This window comes from Capricornis sumatraensis, chromosome 22 (assembly GCF_032405125.1).
Source record: "Capricornis sumatraensis isolate serow.1 chromosome 22, serow.2, whole genome shotgun sequence".
Lineage (NCBI taxonomy): Eukaryota > Metazoa > Chordata > Mammalia > Artiodactyla > Bovidae > Capricornis > Capricornis sumatraensis.
In genome coordinates this window covers 1,696,098-1,709,423 of record NC_091090.1, presented here as the reverse complement: position 1 = coordinate 1,709,423, position 13,326 = coordinate 1,696,098, and positions in this window count along the sequence as shown.

Sequence of the window (13,326 nt, the reverse complement as noted above, 5' to 3'; positions counted from 1 at the left end):
ATTGTGACCTACATTCTTTTGCCCAGTGATATCCTTTTTGACAACGAGGGCAGAGAGATCTAGGGAGATTAGTAGGCACAGCCGGGGAGGGAGAATTCGGCAGAGAAGAACCGGCTGCTTTTTGGGGACAAGCTCACATAAGGTGCCCTTCCCGTCCGCAAGAGAAGCAGGCCTTGGATAAACCAATATTCTGGCCTGGACTACTGGAATGACTCTTTGACGGGTTATTTCTATTTGTAAAAAAGGACTGTACTGCCTGCTGGTAAGAATTTCCCTTTATGGCTGCAGCTATGGCAACGCCCTGCATCATCGCTGGTCCTACATCTGCACATTGCCTGATATAATCTATTATTTCCCCAGTTTTTTTAATAGGACGTAAAATGGCCTGGCAGGTAGAATTAGCATTTTCAAATGCCAGTTGTTTTATCAATATACTAGCTGCCTCAGTGTTGGAAATTACTCTGTTGACTGCCTCTGCAAGTCTTGATATAAAGTCTTCATATGGCTCTTCTGGTTTTTGTTTAACATTTGAGAAGGAAGAGGTAGATTCTTTCCCTTCAGGCAACAAACGCCAAGCCCCAAGGGCGCAGGCGGTTACTTGATCTAAAGTGGTTTTATCTAATCCCATTTGATCTCTAAGTGTTCCAAAATCATTAGTCCCTGCCAACATATTTTTTATAATATATCTTGGGCCATATTTTTGGTTAGCATCAGCCTGTTTTTGGGCTAGATCTTCATATTCAGTTCTCCAAAGTACATATTGACCTCCAGACAGACAAGCTTTAGCGACTGTCTTCCAGTCATGGGGTGTCATCCATCTGCCCGCTAAAGCTTCCACCAATGATACAGTGTACGGGGCTTTAGGCCCATACAAAGCACAAGCCTGTTTGAGTTCTTTAATCATTTTCATTGGAATGGGTTCCCAGTGGGGGGCTGTTCTCCCACCACTTCCACCAAATATTATGGGGAAACAAGCCTCAAGGTGGGGATCAAGTTCATCATCTGGGCTAGAGAAAACTCTTCTTCGGGGAGCTTCTAGTGGAGGCCCCTCACCCTTATAGGGAGGGGGGGGCAAGGGGTGTCCTATGTCACTTTCTTCGTACTTTGGGAATTTTTTATCCGTTCTGTGTTTAGGTCTTACGGATGTTTTATCTGGGGAATCTGGCCTTAAACTCTCAGGTGCATATAATCTGATGGGGGACATTTGTCTTGAGCCTCTGGAAGCAGAAGGCTTAATTAAGGAAATTTCTCTTGAATTTGTGGAAGCAGGTGGTCTGGTTGGGGAAGTTTTTATTAAGCTCTTTGGAGCAGATAATCTAATTGGAGAAGTTTCTCTTAAACTCCTTGGAGCATCTTTATTTAATAAAGACCAGTCCTCATCAGAATGATCTTGACTTACTTCCTCTTCCAAATCTTCCTCATCTGAAAGCTGCTCTTTTTTGTCATCTCTATCTATTACCTTTTCTTGGGCAGTCATTGCAGCTATCATTTGACTCAACTGCCGATAGTTAGGTGTAGCCTCCTTTTCATCACTCTCCTCTTCGATAGATACCTTTTTCTCTGCACTTTCCTCTTTAAGATGTACCTTTTCAGATTCAGGGGCAGGGTCTAGAGCGTCCCTAATTATATTCCATAAGGAAAAGGCGTCAGTAGGCACCTTTTGTGAGCCATGTTCAGCATGGTAAGTTTTTAGTTGTTTTCCTACTCTCTCCCAGGTGTCTAAGTTAACAGTGCCTTCTTCTGGAAACCAGGGACACTGTTCTTGTACAAAGGAAAAAAATGAATGAATATTGGATTTTTTAACTTTAATTCCTCGTTTAGTTAGTAACTGCAAGATTACTCCTGTAAAAAGCTGTCTTTCTTTTGATTCACTGTTACCCATGTCAGAAAATTAAGTCTTATAGAAAAGTCTACCTCAACAAAAAGGTTTTACCTTTGGCGAGGGGGGTTTTGTTTTCAACCCTAAGATAGCAGGTTTCTTTTCAACCTCTAGAGCACCAGGTTTCTCTTAAACCCTTGAACACTTCCCACTCCTCCTCACCCTGTCTATCCTACAGGGGGGTCCGCGGCACCCTGAGTGGGGTCCTAGCCGTCCCGAACACTCAACACTGGGGGAGTACCCGAAAGTACTCCGGGGGGAGTGATTAAGTCACTCCGGGGGGGAGCAACAGAGAGTGCTCCGGGGGGAGCAACAGAGAGTGCTCCGGGGGGAGCTACAGAGAGTGCTCCGGGGGGAGCTTTTGCTCCGAGGAACCTACCTTCGAATAGCCTGTTCCGGGCGCCACTTGCCGGGGTCCAGCCCCGGTGGATCCAGGGAATTCGAAGGGTGGACGGCGTTGGCGTGGAAAGACTTGTTTATTTATTAATATAAGATTAGATTAAGAAACTGTAGTGCAGTAGGAAGATTAAGTGGAGAAAGAGGGCTGAATAGCTTGGTTTACGCGGAAGACCAATAAAATTCCAGACAAGGAATTTGCACCATCTACGTTGGGCCACCGGTGCCCGCTTGAATATCTAAGGGTGCCTCGCCTTAAGCTCCCTTTCTCGCGGATCTTAATAACCAGGGCAAATAAGTAGACCTGGCGAGCCTCCGCGCCCCAGATGGAAATTCAGCCTGAAATTAAAGTAAAGAGCAGAGGGAAGAAAAGGGAGAGAAAAAGAGAGAGAGAGAGAGACAGGGGGGGAGCCAGATTCCCAAGAAACCAGGCCGAGACTAGTCCGAGAAACTGGTCTGAGAATCTGGTCCCGTCCTTTATTGTTCAGAAGGCCTTTTATACTTTTGATAAAACATGGAGATCAATGGGTAACACAAAGTTATGCAGCGTTAGCAGTCCAGACTCTTATCAAAACCAGGCTTTTCTCTCTGCATACCTAATTGTATACACAAGTCTTAGGTAATTTACATCATCTTCCAACCAAAAGGGCCAATTAACATTTTACAGCCTTTTTTCTGATAAGGGTTTGTCAACCACAAGACTTATTTGTGTTGATCTTCCCAAGGTCTGGTGCCACTCTCGGAAAGCACTAAAGAAAGTTACATTCTTAGACAGCAAGGATACAGCAACTTATAACAAGTAGAGGGAGTGCAGTGATTTATAGCAAAAGAGAAGCAATTAACTCAAAAGTCTAGTGTTGCTAACATCAAAACTACTATGTATCTTTTTCTACATCCTGCTTACATTAACATCCTTCCAGGTGCCTAAAAGATAAAGAATAAGGAGGTCTGGCAGCAATCCTTGAGTCAACAGTGAAAACCCTCTACCAATATAATTTTTAACTCTTTAGAAAAGGCTCTGTATCTTTAAGATGCTTTTAAGCTTTGTGCCTCCCGCGGTTGGGGGGCTGTAAGCAATTCACAAGCTGTAAGCTTTGTGCCTCTCGCGGTTGGGGGGCTGTAAGCAATTCACAAGCTGTAAGAGGTCTGGGGAACCTGTTAGGCAGACTAGAGAGCTATCAGAGGGGTTTAACTGAAACATCCCTTTCAAATGCAGAAGACTAAAACCCTGAATTGACTTTTTTCCAGAGAATATCAGAAAAGTGGAAAAGCAGAGCACAAAAGCCAGCAGATTTTTGCTGGGGTACATGCTTAGGAATATCCAGAGGGGTCCCTGAAGTCTGAGCACGCCTTGCGTATGTCAGCTTCCTTCCTCATGACCTTGTCACGGGCGGGATTCCTCACACTGGCTTCCGGCAGGGTATGGTGGTGAACTTCTTGAGTTGCAGCAAGGCTGTGAAAGACCCTTTCGAAGTTCCAGAGGTAAGGTGTCATTAGTCTCCAGACGCCTCATCGGAAATAGGCCTCATCTCGCCTGGAAGGGAGAACTTCCTGGATTTTCTCGAGTTGCGGCAGGTGTTCTCGAGTTACGACGGGGACCTCAGGGACCCGCCCTGGTGGCCTCAGGAGAGGCCAGTCCCTATGCGAGTTGCTAGGGGGCCTCTCGGGATTCCTCTCCCGTCGATACTGGGGCCAAAAACCTTGTGTGGAGTCAGGGCCGGAACCGAGGATTCCTCTCAGGGGCTGACATGGATCTTTGGGTACTTCTGGAGTCTCCCCAGGGGAGTCAGGCCTCGTCTCGAGTGGGGGCATGCACGTGCACTTTCCTTCCAGGCTGTAGCAGCAATGTCACGCTACCTGTCGCGTGGATCAAATGATCTGTGGTTTTCCCTCGAGGCTTTCCCACAGGGCTGTCCCACGTGCCACCGTGGTGTGAGTCGATCCTCGGCGTGAAAGATGAGCCAGTGCAGGGCAAAGAGGTTCCTCTGGAATGGACTGAGACATCTGGGGGACTCTTGGAATGGTGGTACGACCATGGAGTTCCTCTCGCCTTTCCTGTTGAGAGTGCCTCCTCTTGAGATGCGACGGGAACGCCGGGAATATTTTCCCGTTGAAAGCAGGGAAAGGATCCCTCATCTCGAGCTACGAGGGGGAAACGGGGCTCCTCTGGATGTGGGCGGGACCATCGTGCTTTCTCTCGAGTGGAGACGGGTATGGCGGTGAACTTCTTGAGTTGCAGCAAGGGTGTGAAAGACCCTTTCGAAGTTCCAGAGGTTAGGTGTCATTAGTCTCCAGACGCCTCATCGGAAATAGGCCTCATCTCGCCTGGAAGGAAGAACTTCCTTGATTTTCTCGAGTTGCGGCAGGTGTTCTCGAGTTACGACGGGGACCTCAGGGACCCGCCCTGTTGGCCTCAGGAGAGGCCAGTCCCTATGCGTGTTGCTAGGGGGCCCCTCGGGATTCCTCTCCCGTCGATACCGGGGCCAAAAACCTTGTGTGGAGACAGGGCTGGAACCGAGGATTCCTCTCAGGGACTGATATGGATCTTTGGGTACTTCTGGAGTCTCGCCAGGGGAGACAGGCCTCGTCTCGTGTGGGGGCATGCACGTGCACTTTCCTTCCAGGCTGTAGCAGCAATGTCACGCTTCACGTCGCGTGGATCAAAGGATCTGCGGTTTTCCCTCGAGGCTTTCCCTCGAGGCTTTCCCACAGGGCTGTCCCACGTGACACCGTGGTGTGAGTCGATTCTCGGCGTGAAAAATGAGCCAGTGCAGGGCAAAGAGGTTCCTCTGGAATGGACTGAGACATCTGGGGGACTCTTGGAATGGTGGTACGACCATGGAGTTCCTCTCGCCTTTCCTGTTGAGAGTGCCTCCTCTTGAGATGCGACGGGAACGCTGGGAATTCTTTCCCGTTGAAAGGAGGGAAAGGATCCCTCATCTCGAGCTACGAGGGGGAAACGGGGCTCCTCTGGATGTGGGCGGGACCATCGTGCTTTCTCTCGAGTGGAGACGGGTATGGCGGTGAACTTCTTGAGTTGCAGCAAGGGTGTGAAAGACCCTTTCGAAGTTCCAGAGGTTAGGTGTCATTAGTATCCAGACGCCTCATCGGAAATAGGCCTCATCTCGCCTGGAAGGGAGAACTTCCTGGATTTTCTCGAGTTGCGGCAGGTGTTCTCGAGTTACGACGGGGACCTCAGGGACCCGCCCTGGTGGCCTCAGGAGAGGCCAGTCCCCATGCGAGTTGCTAGGGGGCCTCTCGGGATTCCTCTCCCGTCGATACTGGGGCCAAAAAGCTTGTGTGGAGTCAGGGCCGGAACCGAGGATTCCTCTCAGGGGCTGACATGGATCTTTGGGTACTTCTGGAGTCTCCCCAGGGGAGTCAGGCCTCGTCTCGAGTGGGGGCATGCACGTGCGCTTTCCTTCCAGGCTGTAGCAGCAATGTCACTCTTCCCGTCGCGTGGATCAAAGGATCTGTGGTTTTCCCTCGAGGCTTTCCCTCGAGGCTTTCCCACAGGGCTGTCCCACGTGCCACCGTGTTGTGAGTCGATCCTCGGCTTGAAAGATGAGCCAGTGCAGGGCAAAGAGGTTCCTCTGGAATGGACTGAGACATCTGGGGGACTCTTGGAATGGTGGTACGACCATGGAGTTCCTCTCGCCTTTCCTGTTGAGAGTGCCTCCTCTTGAGATGCGACGGGAACGCCGGGAATACTTTCCCGTTGAAAGCAGGGAAAGGATCCCTCATCTCGAGCTACGAGGGGGAAACGGGGCTCCTCTGGATGTGGGCGGGACCATCGTGCTTCCTCTCGAGTGGAGACGGGTATGGCGGTGAACTTCTTGAGTTGCAGCAAGGGTGTGAAAGACCCTTTCGAAGTTCCAGAGGTTAGGTGTCATTAGTCTCCAGAGGCCTCATCGGAAATAGGCCTCATCTCGCCTGGAAGGGAGAACTTCCTGGATTTTCTCGAGTTGCGGCAGGTGTTCTCGAGTTACGACGGGGACCTCAGGGACCCGCCCTGGTGGCGTCAGGAAAGGCCAGTCCCCATGTGAGTTGCTAGGGGGCCTCTCGGGATTCCTCTCCCGTCGATACCGGGGCCAAAAACCTTGTGTGCAGTCAGGGCCGGAACCGAGGATTCCTCTCAGGGGCTGACATGGATCTTTGGGTACTTCTGGAGTCTCCCCAGGGGAGTCAGGCCTCGTCTCGAGTGGGGGCATGCACGTGCGCTTTCCTTCCAGCCTGTAGCAGCAATGTCACGCTTCCCGTCGCGTGGATCAAAGGATCTGTGGTTTTCCCTCGAGGCTTTCCCTCGAGGCTTTCCCACAGGGCTGTCCCACGTGCCACCGTTTTGTGAGTCGATCCTCGGCGTGAAAGATGAGCCAGTGCAGGGCAAAGAGGTTCCTCTGGAATGGACTGAGACATCTGGGGGACTCTTGGAATGGTGGTACGACCATGGAGTTCCTCTCGCCTTTCCTGTTGAGAGTGCCTCCTCTTGAGATGCGACGGGAACACCGGGAATTCTTTCCCGTTGAAACCAGGGAAAGGATCCCTCATCTCGAGCACCGAGGGGAAAACGGGGCTCCTCTGGATGTGGGCGGGACCATCCTGCTTCCTCTCGAGTGGAGACGGGTATGGCGGTGAACTTCTTGAGTTGCAGCAAGGGTGTGAAAGACCCTTTCGAAGTTCCAGAGGTTTGGTGTCATTAGTCTCCAGAGGCCTCATCGGAAATAGGCCTCATCTCGCCTGGAAGGGAGAACTTCCTGGATTTTCTCGAGTTGCGGCAGGTGTTCTCGAGTTACGACGGGGACCTCAGGGACCCGCCCTGGTGGCCTCCGGAGAGGCCAGTCCCCATGCGAGTTGCTAGGGGGCCTCTCGGGATTCCTCTCCCGTCGATACCGGGGCCAAAAAGCTTGTGTGGAGTCAGGGCCGGAACCGAGGATTCCTCTCAGGGGCTGACATGGATGTTTGGGTACTTCTGGAGTCTCCCCAGTGGAGTCAGGCCTCGTCTCGAGTGGGGGCATGCACGTGCGCTTTCCTTCCAGGCTGTAGCAGCAATGTCACGCTTCCCGTCGCGTGGATCAAAGGATCTGTGGTTTTCCCTCGAGGCTTTCCCTCGATGCTTTCCCACAGGGCTGTCCCACGTGCCACCGTGGTGTGAGTCGATCCTCGGCGTGAAAGATGAGCGAGTGCAGGGCAAAGAGATTCCTCTGGAATGGACTGAGACATCTGGGGGACTCTTGGAATGGTGGTACGACCATGGAGTTCCTCTCGCCTTTCCTGTTGAGAGTGCCTCCTCTTGAGATGCGACGGGAACGCCGGGAATTCTTTCCCGTTGAAAGCAGGAAAAGGATCCCTCATCTCGAGCTACGAGGGGGAAACGGGGCTCCTCTGGATGTGGGCGGGACCATCGTGCTTCCTCTCGAGTGGAGACGGGTATGGCGGTGAACTTCTTGAGTTGCAGCAAGGGTGTGAAAGACCCTTTCGAAGTTCCAGAGGTTAGGTGTCATTAGTCTCCAGACGCCTCATCGGAAATAGGCCTCATCTCGCCTGGAAGGGAGAACTTCCTGGATTTTCTCGAGTTGCGGCAGGTGTTCTCGAGTTACGACGGGGACCTCAGGGACCCGCCCTGGTGGCCTCAGGAGAGGCCAGTCCCCATGCGAGTTGCTAGTGGGCCTCTCGGGATTCCTCTCCCGTCGATACCGGGGCCAAAAACCTTGTGTGGAGTCAGGGCCGGAACCGAGGATTCCTCTCAGGGGCTGACATGGATCTTTGGGTACTTCTGGAGTCTCCCCAGGGGAGTCAGGCCTCGTCTCGAGTGGGGGGATGCACGTGCACTTTCCTTCCAGGCTGTAGCAGCAATGTCACGCTTCCCGTCGCGTGGATCAAAGGATCTGTGGTTTTCCCTCGAGGCTTTCCCACAGGGCTGTCCCATGTGCCACCGTGGTGTGAGTCGATCCTCGGCGTGAAAGATGAGCCAGTGCAGGGCAAAGAGGTTCCTCTGGAATGGACTGAGACATCTGGGGGACTCTTGGAATGGTGGTACGACCATGGAGTTCCTCTCGCCTTTCCTGTTGAGAGTGCCTCCTCTTGAGATGCGACGGGAACGCAGGGAATTCTTTCCCGTTGAAAGCAGGGAAAGGATCCCTCATCTCGAGCTACGAGGGGGAAACGGGGCTCCTTTGGATGTGGTCGGGACCATCGTGCTTCCTCTCGAGTGGAGACGGGTATGGTGGTGAACTTCTTGAGTTGCAGCAAGGGTGTGAAAGACCCTTTCGAAGTTCCAGAGGTTAGGTGTCATTAGTCTCCAGACGCCTCATCGGAAATAGGCCTCATCTCGCCTGGAAGGGAGAACTTCCTGGATTTTCTCGAGTTGCGGCAGGTGTTCTCGAGTTACGACGGGGACCTCAGGGACCGGCCCTGGTGGCCTCAGGAGAGGCCAGTCCCCATGCGAGTTGCTAGGGGGCCTCTCGGGATTCTTCTCCCGTCGATACCGGGGCCAAAAAGCTTGTGTGGAGTCAGGGCCGGAACCGAGGATTCCTCTCAGGGGCTGACATGGATCTTTGGGTACTTCTGGAGTCTCCCCAGGGGAGTCAGGCCTCGTCTCGAGTGGGGGCATGCACGTCCACTTTCCTTCCAGGCTGTAGCAGCAATGTCACACTTCCCGTCGCGTGGATCAAAGGATCTGTGGTTTTTCCTCGAGGCTTTCCCTCGAGGCTTTCCCACAGGGCTGTACCACGTGCCACCGTGTTGTGAGTCGATCCTCGGCGTGAAAGATGAGCCAGTGCAGGGCAAAGAGGTTCCTCTGGAATGGACTGAGACATCTGGGGGACTCTTGGAATGGTGGTACGACCATGGAGTTCCTCTCGCCTTTCCTGTTGAGAGTGCCTCATCTTGAGATGCGACTGGAACGCCGGGAATTCTTTCCCGTTGAAACCAGGGAAAGGATCCCTCATCTCGAGCTACGAGGGGGAAACGGGGCTCCTCTGGATGTGGGCGGGACCATCATGCTTCCTCTCGAGTGGAGACGGGTATGGCGGTGAACTTCTTGAGTTGCAGCAAGGGTGTGAAAGACCCTTTCGAAGTTCCAGAGGTTTGGTGTCATTAGTCTCCAGAGGCCTCATCGGAAATAGGCCTCATCTCGCCTGGAAGGGAGAACTTCCTGGATTTTCTCGAGTTGCGGCAGGTGTTCTCGAGTTACGACGGGGACCTCAGGGACCCGCCCTGGTGGCCTCAGGAGAGGCCAGTCCCCATGCGAGTTGCTAGGGGGTCTCTCGGGATTCCTCTCCCATCGATACCGGGGCCAAAAAGCTTGTGTGGAGTCAGGGCCGGAACCGAGGATTCTTCTCAGGGGCTGACATGGATCTTTGGGTACTTCTGGAGTCTCCCCAGGGGAGTCAGGCCTCGTCTCGAGTGGGGGCATGCACGTGCGCTTTCCTTCCAGGCTGTAGCAGCAATGTCACGCTTCCCGTCGCGTGGATCAAAGGATCTGTGGTTTTCCCTCGAGGCTTTCCCTCGAGGCTTTCCCACAGGGCTGTCCCAAGTGCCACCGTGTTGTGAGTCGATCCTCGGCGTGAAAGATGAGCCAGTGCAGGGCAAAGAGCTTCCTCTGGAATGGACTGAGACATCTGGAGGACTCTTGGAATGGTGGTACGACCATGGAGTTCCTCTCGCCTTTCCTGTTGAGAGTGCCTCCTCTTGAGATGCGACGGGAACGCCCGGAATACTTTCCCGTTGAAAGCAGGGAAAGGATCCCTCATCTCGAGCTGCGAGGGGGAAACGGGGCTCCTCTGGATGTGGGCGGGACCATCGTGCTTCCTCTCGAGTGGAGACAGGTATGGCGGTGAACTTCTTGAGTTGCAGCAAGGGTGTGAAAGACCCTTTCGAAGTTCCAGAGGTTTGGTGTCATTAGTCTCCAGAGGCCTCATCGGAAATAGGCCTCATCTCGCCTGGAAGGGAGAACTTCCTGGATTTTCTCGAGTTGCGGCAGGTGTTCTCGAATTACGACGGGGACCTCAGGGACCCACCCTGGTGGCCTCCGGAGAGGCCAGTCCCCATGCGAGTTGCTAGGGGGCCTCTCGGGATTCCTCTCCCGTCGATACCGGGGCCAAAAACCTTGTGTGGAGTCAGGGCCGGAACCGAGGATTCCTCTCAGGGGCTGACATGGATCTTTGGGTACTTCTGGAGTCTCCCCAGGGGAGTCAGGCCTCGTCTCGAGTGGGGGCATGCACGTGCACTTTCCTTCCAGGCTGTAGCAGCAATGTCACGCTTCCCGTCGCGTGGATCAAAGGATCTGTGGTTTTCCCTCGAGGCTTTCCCACAGGGCTGTCCCACGTGCCACCGTGGTGTGAGTCGATCCTCGGCGTGAAAGATGAGCCAGTGCAGGGCAAAGAGGTTCCTCTGGAATGGACTGAGACATCTGGGGGACTCTTGGAATGGTGGTACGACCATGGAGTTCCTCTCGCCTTTCCTGTTGAGAGTGCCTCCTCTTGAGATGCGACGGGAACGCCGGGAATTCTTTCCCGTTGAAAGCAGGGAAAGGATCCCTCATCTCGAGCTACGAGGGGGAAACGGGGCTCCTCTGGATGTGGGCTGGACCATCGTGCTTCCTCTCGAGTGGAGACGGGTATGGCGGTGAAATTCTTGAGTTGCAGCAAGGGTGTGAAAGACCCTTTCGAAGTTCCAGAGGTTAGGTGTCATTAGTCTCCAGACGCCTCATCGGAAATAGGCCTCATCTCGCCTGGAAGGGAGAACTTCCTGGATTTTCTCGAGTTGCGGCAGGTGTTCTCGAGTTACGACGGGGACTTCAGGGACCCGCCCTGGTGGCCTCAGGAGAGGTCAGTCCCCATGCGAGTTGCTAGGGGGCCTCTCGGGATTCCTCTCCCGTCGATACCGGGGCCAAAAAGCTTGTGTGGAGTCAGGGCCGGAACCGAGGATTCCTCTCAGGGGCTGACATGGATCTTTGGGTACTTCTGGAGTCTCCCCAGGGGAGTCAGGCCTCGTCTCGAGTGGGGGCATGCACGTGCGCTTTCCTTCCAGGCTGTAGCAGCAATGTCATGCTTCCCGTCGCGTGGATCAAAGGATCTGTGGTTTTCCCTCGAGGCTTTCCCTCGAGCCTTTCCCACAGGGCTGTCCCACGTGCCACCGTGGTGTGAGTCGATCCTCGGCGTGAAAGATGAGCCAGTGCAGGGCAAAGAGGTTCCTCTCGAATGGACTGAGACATCTGGGGGACTCTTGGAATGGTGGTACGACCATGGAGTTCCTCTCGCCTTTCCTGTTGAGAGTGCCTCCTCTTGAGATGCGACGGGAACGCCGGGAATTCTTTCCCGTTGAAACCAGGGAAAGGATCCCTCATCTCGAGCTACGAGGGGGAAACGGGGCTCCTCTGGATGTGGGCGGGACTATCGTGCTTCCTCTCGAGTGGAGACGGGTATGGCGGTGAACTTCTTGAGTTGCAGCAAGGGTGTGAAAGACCCTTTCGAAGTTCCAGAGGTTTGGTGTCATTAGTCTCCAGAGGCCTCATTGGAAATAGGCCTCATCTCGCCTGGAAGGGAGAACTTCCTGGATTTTCTCGAGTTGCGGCAGGTGTTCTCGAGTTACGACGGGGACCTCAGGGACCCGCCCTGGTGGCCTCAGAAGAGGCCAGTCCCCATGCGAGTTGCTAGGGGGTCTCTCGGGATTCCTATCCCGTCGATACCGGGGCCAAAAAGCTTGTGTGGAGTCAGGGCCGGAACCGAGGATTCTTCTCAGGGGCTGAAATGGATCTTTGGGTACTTCTGGAGTCTCCCCAGGGGAGTCAGGCCTCGTCTCGAGTGGGGGCATGCATGTGCGCTTTCCTTCCAGGCTGTTCCAGCAATGTCATGCTTCCCGTCGCGTGGATCAAAGGATCTGTGGTTTTCCCTCGAGGCTTTCTCCCGAGGCTTTCCCACAGGGCTGTCCCACGTGCCACCATGTTGTGAGTCGATCCTCGGCGTGAAAGATGAGCCAGTGCAGGGCAAAGAGGTTCCTCTGAAATGGACTGAGACATGTGGGGGACTCTTGGAATGGTGGTACGACCATGGAGTTCCTCTCGCCTTTCCTGTTGAGAGTCCCTCCTCTTGAGATGCGACGGGAACGCCGGGAATTCTTTCCCGTTGAAAGCAGGGAAAGGATCCCTCATCTCGAGCACCGAGGGGAAAACGGGGCTCCTCTGGATGTGGGCGGGACCATCGTGCTTCCTCTCGAGTGGAGACGGGTATGGCGGAGAACTTCTTGAGTTGCAGCAAGGGTGTGAAAGACCCTTTCAAAGTTCCAGAGGTTAGGTGTCATTAGTCTCCAGACGCCTCATCGGAAATAGGCCTCATCTCGCCTGGAAGGGAGAACTTCCTGGATTTTCTCGAGTTGCGGCAGGTGTTCTTAAGTTACGACGGGGAACTCAGGGACCCGCCCTGGTGGCCTCCGGAGAGGCCAGTCCCCATGCGAGTTGCTAGGGGGCCTCTCGGGATTCCTCTCCCGTCGATACCGGGGCCAAAAACCTTGAGTGGAGTCAGGGCCGGAACCGAGGATTCCTCTCAGGGGCTGACATGGATCTTTGGGTACTTCTGGAGTCTCCCCAGTGGAGTCAGGCCTCGTCTCGAGTGGGGGCATGCACGTGCGCTTTCCTTCCAGGCTGTAGCAGCAGTGTCACGCTTCCCGTCACGTGGATCAAAGGATCTGTGGTTTTCCCTCGAGGCTTTCCCTCGAGGCTTTCCCACAGGGCTGTCCCACGTGCCACCGTGGTGTGAGTCGATCCTCGGCGTGAAAGATGAGACAGTGCAGGGCAAAGAATTTCCTCTGGAATGGACTGAGACATCTGGGGGACTCTTGGAATGGTGGTACGACCATGGAGTTCCTCTCGCCTTTCCTGTTGAGAGTGCCTCCTCTTGAGATGCGACGGGAATGCCGGGAATTCTTTCCCGTTGAAAGCAGGGAAAGGATCCCTCATCTCGAGCTACGAGGGGGAAACGAGGCTCCTCTGGATGTGGGCGGGACTATCGTGCTTCCTCTCGAGTGGAGACGGGTATGGCGGTGAACTTCTTGAG